Below are 12,142 nucleotides of genomic sequence, written 5' to 3'. Positions count from 1 at the left end.
CTATAGGATAGGTCGTGGATTCTGTTTATTACTCTCTGAATGTGTGTGGCTTCATTTTGGTATTTGTAGCTGAAATTCGGGACGTTTGTAGCAGAAGTAGGGATGGGCGAAAAATAACGTAGCAGTTACTTTGTAACGGTTACAAAAATAACTTAAGACACGAAATAACTAGTTACTCGCTGTTACACTGTTACTTTCGTCTGGATTTAACTTCTGCAAAAGAAACTAGTTAAAATAACGTCATTACGTAGTACTCAACCGGTCCACGAGATAGCGCGGCATTACTAATGTGTTTCACCATCTGGTTGCAAAAATATCAACTAAGTCCGTTCCCTAAAGCACAGCACTCAGAGCACGGTTTTGATCAGAGCCGAAAATGTGATATTTCACAATGTTACGGTTATTAAATCTGTAAGAAAATGTATTAAAAAGGGCTATTCTCTTAATAAAATATTTCCACCAGATGTGGAATGTGTATATGCAAGTTAAACCATCACAAAAGTTAGTCATGATGAAGAAATCAATTTAGTTTGTTATATATCATAAGCTATTGATGTCCTTCGTAATAATATAAAGATTTCAAATACTTAAAATAAACTATTATTGCATGATTTGTCGCATTAGGGGCCTACTAATTTCATAGGTGGATCTAGCCTTTCAATATCGTGGGGGGGGGGGGGGAGAAAATTGGAGCTTGTTTATATAGGTACCGATAAAACTACTTTAAATAATTTCTTAGACTTTGTCTACACTTCTATAAAGTCGTCATATCTTATCCTTTTACAATGCTTTCATGGGCGTAAGCAATTGGGTAGGCCAGGGAGAGGCTTTGGCTTCCTAAATCTCAAAAGAAAATTAAAAAAATATATGTTAGCACTAAATAAATACAAAAAGTAAACTGATAACAAGGTACATTTTAGAAAACCTGTCTAATATTAAAATGAAACTATGTGACACAAATCCATACTATTCAGTTACTATTCCCCCCCTCCACCGTTCTGAAGTCACCAACATTGTACCACAGCCAGGGATGTGCTGGAGGGCACTCGCAAAAACTCGCGCGAGCCCTTTGTTAAATATTTATATTGGTTCCAAGATCTTTGTTAAAATAACTTGCATGGAAAAATCAAACGCATTTTTCTAATTTAGGTAATGAGCTATTATTCTGCATTCTGCTAAAGTGATCGATTGAAAATACAGAAATTTAGTGGTTTTTGCACTGCTTGTTGGAGACACTCTACAGCTTCTTATGATTTCCGAGATTTCGTGGATAATTTAATAGGAAAAAATTGCCCTTTTGTCATTCACTACAGCCAAAGCCAAAATAAATCACGAATTGCATCACCATTAGCAGTGCGGAAGCTGTAAGAGACTTCAGTGTAATGAATGACATTGTCACTTGTGAAAGAAGTAGCTTACAATCTCCCACTTGTCCACTTTAATGACAATTAAACTATCGGCAAATCTATGAAATAAGGGACAGGTTCCAGTTTGTGCTATTCTGTTTGAGAAATCATCGCATCGGTGGAGCTATTTTGAAGATCAAGAGTTATTTATTATTATTATTATTATTATTATTATTATTATTATTATTATTTTGTTCGCGATCCCCCAATAATAGCTGTGCGGATACTCAGGTGGCCGCGGACCTCTGGTTGAAAATGACTGACCTACGCTATATGCGTATTTATTATAATAAATAAATTCATAATATATATAATATTTGAGGTATAATATGATTCATGATTGTGTTTGTTAAATAACAGTCGGTTCTGTGGCGTATTGATGATGATGATCATTATTATTATTATTTTGTTCGCGATCCCCCATTAATAGCTGTGCGGATACTCAGGTGGCCGCGGACCTCTGATTGAAAATCAGTGATCTACGCTATATGAGTATTTATTATAATAAATAAATTCATAATGTACATAATATTTCAGGTATATTATGATTCATGATTGTGTTTGTTAAATAACAGCCGGTTCTGTGGCGTATTGATGATGATGCTGATGATTATTATTATTATTATTATTATTATTTTGTTCGCGATCCCCCATTAATAGCTGTGCGGATACTCAGGTGGCCGCGGACCTCTGGTTGAAAATCACTGATCTAAGCTATATGCGATTTATTATAATAAATAAATTCATAATGTACATAATATTTGAGGTATAATATGATTCATGATTGTGTTTGTTAAATAACAGTCGGTTCTGTGGCGTATTGATGATGATGATGATGATTATTATTATTATCATTATTATCATTATTATTATTATTATTATTATTATTATTATTATTATTATTATGTGTTTGTTACGAGTGTTGAAATCTTCACTACTGTCCTTTCTGTTAATATTTTTACTTTTGAAGTTCAGTCAAACCAATATTTTATGGTACAGTATTTCTGCTACAAAATAATGTACTTGTCAACGTTTTCAATCATTATGTAAGTTATTCAACATTCAAATATAACTTGTTCGTGGATAACTAACTGCTTCTATGCCTCTGCTAGTTATTTAACCGTGTAAGTTATTTAACATTCAAATATAACTTGTTCGTGGATAACTAACTGCTTCTGTGCCTCTGCTAGTTATTTAACATTCAAATATAACTTGTTCGTGGATAACTAACTGCTTCTGTGCCTCTGCTAGTTATTTAACATTCAAATATAACTTGTTCGTAGATAACTAACTGCTTCTATGCCTCTGCTAGTTATTTAACATTCAAATATAACTTGTTCGTGGATAACTAACTGCTTCTGTGCCTCTGCTAGTTATTTAACATTCAAATATAACTTGTTCGTGGATAACTAACTGCTTCTGTGCCTCTGCTAGTTATTTAACATTCAAATATAACTTGTTCGTAGATAACTAACTGCTTCTATGCCTCTGCTAGTTATTTAACATTCAAATATAACTTGTTCGTGGATAACTAACTGCTTCTGTGCCTCTGCTAGTTATTTAACCGTGTAAGTTATTTAACATTCAAATATAACTTGTTCGTGGATAACTAACTGCTTCTGTGCCTCTGCTAGTTATTTAACCGTGTAAGTTATTTAACATTCAAATATAACTTGTTCGTGGATAACTAACTGCTTCTGTGCCTCTGCTAGTTATTTAACATTCAAATATAACTTGTTCGTAGATAACTAACTGCTTCTATGCCTCTGCTAGTTATTTAACATTCAAATATAACTTGTTCGTGGATAACTAACTGCTTCTGTGCCTCTGCTAGTTATTTAACCGTGTAAGTTATTTAACATTCAAATATAACTTGTTCGTGGATAACTAACTGCTTCTGTGCCTCTGCTAGTTATTTAACCGTGTAAGTTATTTAACATTCAAATATAACTTGTTCGTGGGTAACTAACTGCTTCTGTGCCTCTGCTAGTTATTTAACCGTGTAAGTTATTTAACATTCAAATATAACTTGTTCGTGGATAACTAACTGCTTCTGTGCCTCTGCTAGTTATTTAACCGTATAAGTTATTTAACATTCAAATATAACTTGTTCGTGGATAACTAACTGCTTCTGTGCCTCTGCTAGTTATTTAACCGTGTAAGTTATTTAACATTCAAATATAACTTGTTCGTGGATAACTAACTGCTTCTATGCCTCTGCTAGTTATTTAACCGTGTAAGTTATTTAACATTCAAATATAACTTGTTCGTGGATAACTAACTGCTTCTGTGCCTCTGCTAGTTATTTAACCGTGTAAGTTATTTAACATTCAAATATAACTTGTTCGTGGATAACTAACTGCTTCTATGCCTCTGCTAGTTATTTAACCGTGTAAGTTATTTAACATTCAAATATAACTTGTTCGTAGATAACTAACTGCTTCTATGCCTCTGCTAGTTATTTAACCGTGTAAGTTATTTAACATTCAAATATAACTTGTTCGTGGGTAACTAACTGCTTCTGTGCCTCTGCTAGTTATTTAACCGTGTAAGTTATTTAACATTCAAATATAACTTGTTCGTGGGTAACTAACTGCTTCTGTGCCTCTGCTATATAGTTATTTAACCGTTATATATAACCTGGTATTTTGTCTCCGGCAGGAAATTGTAACCGTTACTTATAACTACTGAACAAAAGTAACGGAGACAGTTATAACAGTTACAAGAAAATAACCGTTTGTCACATCCCTAAGCAGAAGCAGACTCGCTAGTACTGAGATTGGTGAAGCTGAGTCTAGGCTCTTCTCAGAGCTGTCTAGCATTAGTGACGTATGCAAGCACTCCGCTTGGCGCATGCGCATATGCTTTCTCTATCTGCTGCCATGAGCCTGGTTTGAAGCAGTATCAGCGAGTAGCCACACTGTATTATAGTTAGTATGAGCTGTTTCCGCGCCGAGGAGCTGGCGTCAATCCTTACGTAACTATAAACCGAAAACTAGAGATTTAATTTACCTATACCAATGAAAACAGGAAAATATAAATGCGCTTATTTATTTAAAATCCAATGAAGTAATCTAAGGCTCACAGATTACCCTTCAGCTTCGCCCCTGATATTAACGTGAGTTATTTCTCCTGATTCATATTGAAATTCTATTTCTCCCTGGTACTTATCAAGTAATCTATTATACAATGTGGCTGTAGTTACACTTGATCTGTGTTGATTACCATTTTCTTTACAATCCACTGATGAATTTCCTGTGCTGATGGTCTAGTAGCAGATTGTGCAAATTGAATCTTGATCGTATTTTTCCTGTTGTAATTTTCTATTTGTAGGTTTCTGTTTATAGTATCCATGTTGTTTTCAGTGTACAACAATGAAGAAGATTATAATTAAAGAATTTTAGGTAGTATTAAACAAATTAGTCAATAATAATTATCTGAATCAAAATTTATAAACTTATAATTTATGTTTACTGAAATTGTGATTAAAAACAAACTTAAACGCTAAAAATCGAAGAACTTTTATACACACAAACCTATGTATATCACGGCCTTCTTGAACTTGTGGGCTGGAAAAGCACTAGATTTTAGCTTGTGATGAAGTAATAGGGGAAAAATGTCGAAGTTGTATCTTAGTACTTCATGATATGTTATGTCTAGTATATAGGGGAATGGGGTGAGTGAAGGTCATTGTACAATGTTCTGTCAGAGACAACCGGATTATTACTGTCAAGGATCAGTTGAAATAAATAAAGATGAATAAACACTACTGGCACTAACAGGTATGAATAAGTAGTTTAGACTTTAGTAACTTAGAAGAGTCCAAAAAATATATAAATTATTATTAATATTAATTATTAAAGTATTAAAAATGAAAGTAACTAAGAAATAAGTAATGTTAATAGGGTTATGATATAATGAAAATAGTAAACTAAAACGTTAATAGTTAGCTATAAAGTAATGACTAATGGTATCGCTTGTGACCCTAGCTCCATTACATTATTTAGTCTTCTCTTTACATTTCCCTCCTTAACAATAACAGAACCATCTAGTGTTTAAACACTAGTCACACTGTATTTACTAATAGCTTATGTCTGGCACTGGTGAGATCCTCCCTCACAGTTATTTGACTGCCTTTCAAAAGTCTTTTATTGCGGAAGACCTCACTCCTCTTTCTATAGGAAACAAATTTCACGGTGATGGCCCTGGGACGATCATCCATCTTTTTTCCCCCACATGGTGGCTCCTGTCTATGTCACTCACCTGCAGAGATACTCGTGTTTTCTCTGCCATCTGGATGGCAATGACATCAGTGTCTTCATTTTCTACCTCCGGGACACCAAATATGCGGAGACACTGTCGTCATTGATATTGTTTCATGTCGTTTATCCTGCACTCGAGATGCCGAATCTTCTTATCCCGGTCGTCCAGTGCAAGCTTCAGCTCGTTCACTAGGCCCCTACTTTCCTCTAGTGCCGTGCTGAGCTCCGCTACTGGTGCAGTCACCGATTCTTGTATTAAGTTGGCAAAAATTGCCAACATGGTGGTGTCTTGAAGCGTCTGCTGCACTACACGTTTCACAACATCCTCAATCTCATCCTTAACATCCTTTTTTGGACCCATGTTGTAACTTTATACACGATAATGTCAAGAAGATGATTGACTTATTACTTGCACACGGTATTGCAGACTATTAGGTACTTACACCTACGGAAAGAACTGGTTTGGTCACGAGCGATATGCACCACTTCTAACTACAATCTGCCATTACTGACTTGTAGTTGTAGTTTTAGTTTGTGTAAATATTAGCTTTTGGTTTGGTTTGGTTTGGTTTGGTTTAGTTTAGTTTAGTTTAGTTTAGTTCATCTTCAAATCGCTGTGTAAGAATAAGTCAGTGTAGTGCTTTCAGTTAATTTACTATTTCTATAATGTGTCTGCTATTGTAGTTTTGTGTAAATATTGCGTGTCTTTTTTTGTATACAGTTCATTTTAGTATAGTTTAGTTGAGCTTCCAATTGCTGTGTAAGAATAAGTCAGTATAGTGCTTTCATTTAGTTTGCTCTTTCTTGTCGTACTGAAACAATAGAAAAGTCGACAGAAAGCTTAAAACATTTGCGAACCCGGAAAAGAATATTGAATTCTGACGAAAGAACTATGCTAAACATACCGCATCAGCCACAAAATTTTCTTACAAACTTGTGCTACAAATAAGGAGGAATTTAAACTGAAGGGGAAATTTTCAATACCCGTGTAAAAGAAAACATATTTTTTATAATGTATAGTAGACAGAAGGAGCCGGTATGTTCTGCCGTACTTGCCCTCCACCATACCCATAAAGCCTGCAGTAACTTGCTGGTCTGACACGGAGTGTAGATTATGGAATTTGTTATGAAGAAAATGAGTGTGGGCAGTTTTGCTAGGTTTTCTTTCCACTTTGCTAGATTATGGAATTTGTTATGAAGAAAATGAGTGTGGGCAGTTTTGCTAGGTTTTCTTTCCACTTTGCTAGATAATGGAATTTGTTATGAAGAAAATGAGTGTGGGCAGTTTTGCTAGGTTTTCTTTCCACTTTGCTAGATTATGGAATTTGTTATGAAGAAAATGAGTGTGGGCAGTTTTGCTAGGTTTTCTTTCCACTTTGCTATATTATGGAATTTGTTATGAAGAAAATGAGTGTGGGCAGTTTTGCTAGGTGGAATTTGTTATGAAGAAAATGAGTGTGGGCAGTTTTGCTAGGTTTTCTTTCCACTTTCTTAGATTATGGAATTTGTTATGAAGAAAATGAGTGTGGGCAGTTTTGCTAGATTATGGAATTTGTTATGAAGAAAATGAGTGTGGGCAGTTTTGCTAGATTATGGAATTTGTTATGAAGAAAATGAGTGTGGGCAGTTTTGCTAGATTATGGAATTTGTTATGAAGAAAATGAGTGTGGGCAGTTTTGCTAGATTATGGAATTTGTTATGAAGAAAATGAGTGTGGGCAGTTTTGCTAGATTATGGAATTTGTTATGAAGAAAATGAGTGTGGGCAGTTTTGCTAGATTATGGAATTTGTTATGAAGAAAATGAGTGTGGGCAGTTTTGCTAGATTATGGAATTTGTTATGAAGAAAATGAGTGTGGGCAGTTTTGCTAGATTATGGAATTTGTTATGAAGAAAATGAGTGTGGGCAGTTTTGCTAGGTTTTTTTTCCACTTTCTTAGATTATGGAATTTGTTATGAAGAAAATGAGTGTGGGCAGTTTTGCTAGATTATGGAATTTGTTATGAAGAAAATGAGTGTGGGCAGTTTTGCTAGATTATGGAATTTGTTATGAAGAAAATGAGTGTGGGCAGTTTTGCTAGGTTTTCTTTCCACTTTCTTAGATTATGGAATTTGTTATGAAGAAAATGAGTGTGGGCAGTTTTGCTAGGTTTTCTTTCCACTTTCTTAGATTATGGAATTTGTTATGAAGAAAATGAGTGTGGGCAGTTTTGCTAGGTTTTCTTTCCACTTTGCTAGATTATGGAATTTGTTGTGAAGAAAATGAGTGTGGGCAGTTTTGCTAGATTATGGAATTTGTTATGAAGAAAATGAGTGTGGGCAGTTTTGCTAGATTATGGAATTTGTTATGAAGAAAATGAGTGTGGGCAGTTTTGCTAGATTATGGAATTTGTTATGAAGAAAATGAGTGTGGGCAGTTTTGCTAGGTTTTTTTTCCACTTTCTTAGATTATGGAATTTGTTATGAAGAAAATGAGTGTGGGCAGTTTTGCTAGATTATGGAATTTGTTATGAAGAAAATGAGTGTGGGCAGTTTTGCTAGATTATGGAATTTGTTATGAAGAAAATGAGTGTGGGCAGTTTTGCTAGGTTTTCTTTCCACTTTCTTAGATTATGGAATTTGTTATGAAGAAAATGAGTGTGGGCAGTTTTGCTAGGTTTTCTTTCCACTTTCTTAGATTATGGAATTTGTTATGAAGAAAATGAGTGTGGGCAGTTTTGCTAGGTTTTCTTTCCACTTTGCTAGATTATGGAATTTGTTATGAAGAAAATGAGTGTGGGCAGTTTTGCTAGGTTTTCTTTCCACTTTGCTAGATTATGGAATTTGTTATGAAGAAAATGAGTGTGGGCAGTTTTGCTAGGTTTTCTTTCCACTTTCTTAGATTATGGAATTTGTTATGAAGAAAATGAGTGTGGGCAGTTTTGCTAGGTTTTCTTTCCACTTTGCTAGATTATGGAATTTGTTATGAAGGAAATGGGAGATATTAATAATGTTGAGTTTTTACTTGTCACTCTACAATCCCGAGTTCTAACTCGCATGTGTATTAATAAAGATACTTATCTCTCAATCAGTCTGGCACTGGTCTTTGATCCTTGAGTTACAACTCTCGATGACGCAACAGACGAGAGACAAGTCACTATTCTACATTAATAAACGTTACTACTCACTCATATAATTGAGTTTATACTATCAACTTTCTGAGTTAACTGAATAGGTGACTCAAAGCGGTTGAGTGAAGTTAAAAAATCGTAATAACGGGGTATATTATTGTTGTATAATGCAGAAGAAAAGGTATAAACATCGTAGACAAGCTTGTAAACATAGTTACAAAGATTTGTACAAATTTAAGAAGGAGAACGTACAGTGGCTAGCGCGGAATTTCTTGCAAGATTCAAATGGGAGAAAAGGAACAGCTCTCGATAATGAAATGAAAATGAGCATTTTTTTTTACCATATGTGGACAATCCAGGTTTTCAAATGGGCGTTCCAGAAGATATGGATATTTCCCATGGTACCGTGTCACTTTTCATTTCATTGTATTCCATAGATCTTGTGTTAGCATTAAAGCTTCAAGATACGAAACAAGACTTAAACAATTTTTTGGTAAGATGAAGTGAGGTCGAGGATTCGCTATAGATTACTTGGCATTTGCCTTACGTTTGGGGAAACCTCGGAAAAAAAAAACTCAACCAGGTAGTCAGTCCAAGGAGAAATCTAACCCAAGCCCGAGTGCAGCTCCTGATCAGCAGCTAGCGAGTCTGCCGACTAACGTAAGTTACTCTGGAGTAGGTTATTTTATGACACTGTATCAACATCATCTCAGGTTATTCAGCGTCTGAATGAGATGGGATGTGATAATGCCAGTGAAATGAGTCTGGGGTCCAGCATCGAATGTTACCCAGCTTTTGCTCAAATTGGGTTGAGGGAAAACCTCGAAAAACCTCAACCAGGTAACTTACCCCGACCGAGATTCGAACCCGGGCCACCTGGTTTCGCGGCCAGACGTGCTAGCCATTACTCCACAGGTGTGGACTCAGTGAAAGAGTGAAGACCTACTCACAGTGTACAGTAAAGATTTCTAAATTTTGGAATATCTTTTTACATGATGTCCTTCTATGTACCCCAGTCATTATCCTTATAGCTTTCTTTTATGAAACAAATTCTAACTGCTGGGAAGTTGCAGATGCTTTGAAATTAAAAGCATTTAATTGCTTTCAATTTCCAACAACTGTCCAAGCAGAAAGGAAGTATTCATTACCTGACGCCATTGAAGCTTTGAATTATACCAATATTTTTATTTAAAAAAATGAACATGCCGATGAGTATTTTAGCAAAACAAAAAGGTGTATGAGCTACCTGCAATGTCAAGGAAGAATTCACAAGCGTGGATAATTATTTCTATATTAGGCCTATATGAAGAAATTCGGCTGTTTGTAGAGTAATGATTGGCAATAATGCCAGTGCACTTCTTCTAGGTGATATGGGCTATGGAATTCTGTGGTTCCAAGGCAAAACATGATATTTAAATTTTTGTTGAAAATGAGATTTTGCGATATGATGTGCATCCTGCTGGTATTTTTATTGTGGCAAAAGATAACATGTATATCTCTATTACTTTTTGTCTAATCCATTGTTATGAAACATGATTCCTACGATTTTATACGGTTATTCAAACTATATCTGTACATGCTCGCTCTTGAAAAGTGAAAGAAATGCCATAGGGGCCACAGAATTGCTCCTTGGCTTATTACTTTACCATCACTCCACACCAAAGAGCCTACAATAAATATATACCGGTAGTGAAAGAACGTGCGATTATAGAGAGATGTTTTGTCCAAGTGAAACAACGATTTCCAATTTTCCGAAGCAAAATAAGAGTCTTTGATCATATTGTGCTTCGCTTTGCTTGGTTGTATGTATCATTCAGACGAGTCATAAAAATGAAATACTAGTAATATACAGCGTACACATATAGGTAAGTTTATCATCACATTATATTGTTACACATTCATAAGATTTTTTTGAAGATCATGTTGCAAATTCCTTTGCATTTGTCTTCAATGATAGGAAAAGACTTCCTATTTCTCATTTCCGGTAACTGATTTAGTTAATAATATGTGGTGTTGTTTCAAAATATTAACAAATGGAGTTTGAAACTGCACACTTTCCTCCTCTATGATCGAAACAAAAGTATATTTACAAATCGAATATGACGAAGACTTGCCTCTGCAAGGAGCTTTAGTCTAAACATTGATAACTTACACAGCTATGTCTAGGCGATAAAATGTGAGTAACAACTCAGAGTCACGAGTGAGATATGTCCAGGAGGGGAAAATGTTTATTAATATGAAATTCAGACTAATCACGCACTCGACCCTTTACCACTCACTGAGTTGTCCGATACATCTCACTCACTCTCAAGCAGTTTTATTAATATCTGCCAATGAGTGTGGGCAGTTTTGCTAGGTTTTCTTTCCACTTTGCTAGATTATGGAATTTGTTATGAAGAAAATGAGTGTGGGCAGTTTGCTCAGTTTTCTTTCCACTTTGCTAGATTATGAAGGAAATGAATGTGGGCAGTTTGTTCGGTTTTCTTTCCACTTTGCTAGATTATGAAGGAAATGAGTGTGGGTAATTTTGCTTGGTTTTTCTTTCCAATTTGCTAGATTATGGAATTTGTTACGAAGAAAATGAATGTGGGCAGTTTTACTAGGTTTTCTTTCCACTTTTCTAGATTATGGAATTTGTTATGAAGGAAATGATTTAATGAGCCATTCGCGGTTTCACCTTAATGCGGCTTGCACTGAGACATGCATGGCTTAATCTTTGAGACAAGCATATTTTATTCAGAGTCACCAAGGCAAACGGCTGCGAGGACCGATTGGTTTATGAAGGAAATGAGTGTGGGCAGTTTGGCTCGGTATTCCTTCCACTTTGCTAGATTATGGAATTTGTTATGAAGAAAATCAGGGTGGGCAGTTTTGCAAGGTTTTTGTTTTCACTTTGTAGATTATGGAATTAGTAGTAGGAATGCAGTTTCCATATCTTGGTGCTTCATAGGTTGCCGAAGATTTAAACGACTAGTAAAGAAATGTGATTGTCACTTGTCTTGTTTCAGGGCGTTTGGGCAGTTTAGGAGTAGGTGTTAGATTCTGTGGAATAAGTGACAGAAGATGAGACGGTGGTAGTGAAACAGCACTGCAAGAGGAGATGGGAGACAGCTGTGGAGCAAATTGCAGTCAGGATACATGCATAAATTGGTAAATATGGATTACTAGCTATTGTCGATATTTAAACACAGTAATAATGTAGTCACAGAATGTATTTAAAAATAACACTAACAATTTGAGAGAAAGAATGAAAATTTTGTGGATTTAGATTTTTGACGATGTGCTGCTACTTCTGATTCAGTTTGCATATGTTGCTGTTTCATAGTTTGCCGAAAATTTAGCCCACTTGTAAAGACATGTGGTTA

At 35.3% G+C, this 12,142-nt stretch overlaps 1 protein-coding gene across 2 annotated transcripts in view; it reads left to right on the top strand.

Annotated features, from left to right (window-relative positions):
• Positions 1-11,922, top strand: part of LOC138711663 (uncharacterized) — a 57,509-nt gene extending 45,587 nt beyond the window's left edge. For both annotated transcript variants that reach the window (XR_011335414.1, XM_069842795.1), the window contains one exon: positions 11,786-11,922. The gene's annotated coding sequence lies outside the window, so the exon portion shown is untranslated. The remainder of the gene's footprint in view (positions 1-11,785) is intronic.
• The last annotated feature ends 220 nt before the right edge of the window (positions 11,923-12,142 follow it).

This window comes from Periplaneta americana, chromosome 13 (genome assembly GCF_040183065.1).
Source record: "Periplaneta americana isolate PAMFEO1 chromosome 13, P.americana_PAMFEO1_priV1, whole genome shotgun sequence".
Classification (NCBI taxonomy): Eukaryota; Metazoa; Arthropoda; class Insecta; order Blattodea; family Blattidae; genus Periplaneta; species Periplaneta americana.
This window is presented reverse-complemented; position numbering and strand designations above follow the sequence as displayed.